Raw genomic sequence first — 5,816 nt, 5'->3', positions numbered from 1 at the left:
CAAGGCTCCACCATAAATTAGGACTCTATTCAGAGACCCATTTATGTACCTTAAAATCCACTTCAAAGCTTGCCAGTGAGCCTTTCCAGGATTCGCCATGTACCTGCTTACAAGACTTACTGCGTATGCTATGTCGGGTCTAGTACAAACCATAGCATACATCAAAGAACCAACTATATTAGCATATGGGATGCTATTCATATAGGCTCTTTCCACATCAGTACTGGGACACTGATCAATACTCAGCTTGAATTGAGGGTTTGTTGGAGTCACAACTGGCTTCGAATTCGACATACCAAACTTTTCAAGAATCTTCCGTAGATATGCCTCTTGAGATAGGCATAACTTCGACTTCTTTCTATCTCTTCGAATGTCAATTCCAAGAATCCTGGAAGCAGCTCCCAGATCCTTCATATCGAACTCCTTATTGAGTTCAGCCTTCACCCTCATCACATCTTCGACACTGTTGCTTGCTATGAGAATATCATCCACATAAAGCAACAAAATAACAAATGAATTACCCGGTCGAAATCTGAAGTAAACACAGTGGTCGAACTGACTTCTAATGAAACTTATGCGTGCCATGAACTTGTCGAATCTCCTATTCCACTGTCGAGGAGATTGTTTCAGCCCATACAAGGATCTCTTTAACTTACACACATAATCATCCTTCCCCTTTTCGACATACCCTTCAGGTTGCCTCATCAGGATCGTTTCATCTAGATCACCATACAAGAACGCAGTTTTCACATCCATCTGTTCCAGTTCAAGATCGAACTGTGCCACCATGGCAAGCAGCATTCGAATGGACCTATGTTTCACAACAGGAGAAAACACATCATTGAAGTCGACACCTTCTTTCTGAGTGAAACCCCTTGCGACTAACCTTGCCTTATATCTTTTCGACGTCAGTCCTTCAATTCCTTCCTTAACTTTGAAAATCCATTTAGAGCTGACTAACCTTGCCCCAGCAGGTTTCTTGATCAGTTCCCAAGTGTGATTATCATGAAGAGATTTCATCTCATCATCCATGGCCTTCAGCCATTCAGTCTTATTTTGACTCCTCATAACTTCCTTATAATCTCTAGGTTCATCATCAAGAACCTCACTGGCAGAGATTAATGCATAAGCTATAAGATCTGCATACCCAAGTCTCTGAGGTGGTTTGATGACTCTTCTCGACCTATCTCTCGACAATAGGTAGTCATCGTCAGTTTCCTCAACTTCCTCAGCATCTTCTGCTTCTTCTTCGACTTCATCAGGGACATGCAATTCAGCATCAACATGCTCCACCTCAACAGGAATCTCTACCTGTTCCAGCTCTTCGTCAGATGTTTCTGTACTTCGACCAACATCATCAGTTTTCTTAAAAGCCATTTCAGCTTCATTGAAAACAACATCTCGACTGGTGATACACCTCCTGTGACCTGGCTCTAGGCACCATAGCCTATAAGCTTTGACTCCTTCTGGGTATCCCATGAACATGCATTTCAGAGCTCTAGGTTCGACCTTGTCTTGCCTAATGTGAGCATAGGCTATGCAGCCAAATACTCTCAGTTTGTCGAGATCTGGTGGATGTCCCGACCAAACTTCTTCAGGTGTCTTCATATCTAACGCTGTCGAAGGACATCTGTTTATCAGATATGTTGCTGTCGCAACAGCCTCAGCCCAGAACACCTTTGTTAACCCCGCACTAGTCAACATGCATCTGACTCTCTCCAAAATAGTTCGATTAAACCTTTCAGCCAAACCATTTTGCTGTGGAGTACCTGCAGTAGTTCTATGCCTTGCAATACCAGAGGCAGCACAAAAACTGTCGAATGCCTCATTGCAAAATTCAAGGCCATTGTCGGTTCTCAACCTCTTGACCTTTCTGCCAGTCTGATTTTCAACCAGAGTCTTCCAACTTTTGAAATTCTCAAAAGTTTCATCCTTAGTCTTCTGGATGAATACCCATAATTTTCTGGAATAATCATCTACTATGGATAGAAAATACCTTGCTCCTGAATGTGATGGACACCTTGCAGGCCCCCAAAGATCAGCATGGATGTAATCAAGGGATCCATGTGTTCTTTGTTTGCCTTTGTTGAACTTCACTCTGCAAGATTTTCCAAGTACACAGGGTTCACAAAACTTCAGCTTTTCGATTTTGTCTCCACCAAGCAGATTTTGTTTCCCTAATTCGACCAGACCCCTTTCACTGACATGGCCCAATCTCATGTGCCAGATTTCTGTCTTCGACAAAGGTTTCGTGGATACAACATTTGTCGAACCACTTACAACTTCAGCCTCAAGGGTATACAAGCCTTGTTTCTTCACGCCTCTCAAGACTTCCTTCGACCCCTTCATGACTCTTAGGATGCTTTTCTCTCCTTGGAAAACATATCCTTTCTTGTCGAATTCACCAAGAGAAAGCAAATTTCTCTTCAAATCAGGAACATACCTGACTTCAGTCAACAACCTTATTGACTCATCATGGAGCTTGAATCTCACAGATCCAACACCTGCAATCTTGCAAGCCTTGTTGTTTCCCAGCAATACTGATCCACCATCTTGATCACATAATTCCTCGAACAAGTCTTTGTTTGGAGTCATGTGCCAAGTGCAACCTGAATCCATAATCCACTCCTTCTTAGAGTCACTGCTTGAAACCACAAGAACATCAGATGATTCGAAATCATCTTGAACAATGGCAGCGTTGCCATTATCCTTACCTCCATGATATTTCAAGCGTTCAGGGCACACCTTTCTTGTGTGACCCTCCTTCTTACAATGGTAGCATCGAATGCCAGATGCTTCGCCACTGTAAGTCTTCGACTGGCTTTTGCCTTTCTTCTTGTCGAACTTACCATCCTTTCGTAAGAGTTTTCCTTTAACGGCCAAACCTTCGCCAACAGTCGAAGGTTTATGCTCCTTTCGTTCATTCAAGTTCTTAGAGTACAAGGCTGATTGAACTTCTTCAAACGTCAGGGACTCCCTTCCATACAAGAGAGTTTCTTTGAAGTGAGCATGTGATCGAGGCAAAGAACACAATAGTAACAGCGCTTGATCTTCATCATCGATTTTCACATCAATATTTTCAAGATCAAGAATCAGCTTGTTGAACATATCCAACTGCTCAGCCAATACTTTGTCTTCAATCATCTTGAATGAATACAAAGCTTGCTTCAGGTAGAGTCGATTTACCAGCGATTTGGTCATGTACAAACTTTCAAGTTTCACCCATAACCCTGATGCCGTCGTCTCCTTTGATACCTGCCGGAGAACCTTATCACCAAGGCTCAACAGAATTGCGATGTGTGCTTTCTCGATCATAGTTGTCTTCTCCGCTGCCGTTAATGCAGCATTCATGGCTGCCTCTCCCTTCAACGCTTCCAAACAACCCTGCTGAACCAGTAGGGCTTTCATCTTCAAGCGCCACAGACCGAAATCATTCACTCCGGTGAACTTTTCAATCTCATACTTTGTTGAAGGCATCTTCTCCACGCTCACCGCACCAATTTGTTGTGAAAAACGATACCAATAACAAAGTATAATAGGGAATTAGGGAAGAGAATAAGAACACAAGAATTGGTTATAACTGCTATTCTTTCACTTTCTCTTAAAACAAGATTACAAGTTTACAAGAATAACAAATAACCTCTCTCACCCTAAATTAGGATTTGCAGCTTAGCAATGATGAGAGACTAGTATGCTATTTATAATAAAACCTAACATACTAACTAATGGGCTTTTTCCACAAGGCCCATTACACAAGTCAACTTAATAAACAAGCTAACTTAACAAATTAGGGTTTAAACACTAAAACCTAATTTAACATGCTAACAACCCTAGCATCTTCGACACAAGCATGTGAACAACCTTCGACTTCATGCTTAACCCTGTCGAACCAAGAAGCTACCCTTCGGCCATACTAGAGTTCGATCCAAAATCTCACAATTAGAGTGTTAATTATAAGAATATTCTTAGATTCATCTCTCACACTTTTCTGTCGCTCCCACCACAAACGATTAGACCCAACACACGTTTGGGATAAAAACAAGAGCTGGACAGAGGTATCTTCACTTGCTACACTAACTCAATTCCTTAGCGTCCTTCCTCTAGAGAATTTAAGACACACATTTAGTTATACCCGACACCCCCTCAATTGTTGCGTTTTTACCATAATACACTGACACGACCTTCACTATTCAAATTGTCATTTTTCAAAGATTTTAGAAAACCTTGAACTCTTACCACATTTTTTGAAGCTTCTACCGGAAATTTACAAGTAAGCACTATTTCAATTAAATTTAGGAATTTATACCGGCAATTTTGAATTCATATCGATTTTTTCACGAAGACTATGCTTTTTTATTAGCATTTTTGAAATTTTCAATAAAATCCATCTTTTTGCATGTATTTTTATCTGCATTTTGAAAAATATGGTATCCTCCATGTATTTTTACTGGCAATTTTTTAAATTATCGGTAAAACGAAAAGCATACATGCATATCAACTATTTCAAAATGTCGACAAAATGCATGTATATATGATATCTCATTTTTCGACAATGCCGGTATATATATGGTCATTTCCAATTTTTTTTAAAAATATGGTAGTTTATTTTTGTGGTTTAGTTTTATTGTTTTGTTTCATTTTCAGATTTGAAAAAGCCGGTAAAACTTGTCACGTATCAAATTGTTTGAAAATGCTAGTAAATACATGGTAATTTTTTAATTCTTTTCAAAATTCAATAGTTATTTTTTTTTAATTTTTTAATAAAAAATTCGTAATTTTGTCACATACCGAAATTTTTGAAAATGCCAATAAAAATTTATATCGATTTTTGAGTGATCTTCCAAATTTTTGGTGTGAGAGAAATTTTTTCAACATATTGTTAATGAAACAATAAAAAAGGTGCTGTGAAATTGACAAGGTTCAATTCAAATCAAATAATTTGATATGTGGGGGCAAAAACACTAGCAATCAAAATATATGTCCTTCCGACAATAATAACCAATAAGCAAAAAATATAATAGAAGAAAATAAAACGAGAAAGACGAAAGATTTTTTTATCTAGTTCGATCAAAAGATCTACGTTTAGGGAGAGAGCAACTCTCCAATTCATTATACTCAGAAAGTTGTTACAAGAGATTACAAATGAGTTACAAGAAAGTAAATTTCACCTACAAAGTTCACCAAAAACAAACCCCTACTTTTTATCCAAGTATTTTCCAACCTCTTAAACTCTCAATATATGAATCCTTCGAACTCAAGGTATCAAGAAGTATTGTATATCCCTTCTAGATAACTGTAAAAGGTTTCCCTAAACCTTAAACTCTTGTTTCTCCATTTTTCTCTAAAATTCTAAAATTATAAGAGAAAAAATACATATTTATAATTGCTAAAATTCAACCGATTCATAACAAAGGCAACAAAAAAACCGTTAATTGTTAGAATAAAATGTTAGACGATAGGAATGGTCTAGAGGGGGGTGAATAGACCACCTTTTTCAACTTTAAGAAATTTTAGCGTTCGAAAAACGTGATTCCCCGAAATCAACTTATCGTCTTGAACGATCAAGTTATCGGTGTCCGGATATGTGCAATTAACAACTGGATGAAAATGGTGAATTGAAATTGCTTGACTTAGCGGAATTATCAATTAGTTAATGTACACACAATTTGAAACTTACTCACAATAAACTGTTTCACAAAAATTGAACAAAAATTAAGTATGGAATATTATCAAACACTTGGTGAGCGTTTTTCACCAAGTTTCAATTTTTGCTCAATTATGAATTTTAGCGCAAACAAATATGAAAAGATAAAGCA

The sequence above is a fragment of the Vicia villosa genome, linkage group LG6 (assembly GCF_029867415.1).
Source record: "Vicia villosa cultivar HV-30 ecotype Madison, WI linkage group LG6, Vvil1.0, whole genome shotgun sequence".
In the NCBI taxonomy this organism is placed as follows: Eukaryota; Viridiplantae; Streptophyta; class Magnoliopsida; order Fabales; family Fabaceae; genus Vicia; species Vicia villosa.
This window is presented reverse-complemented; position numbering follows the sequence as displayed.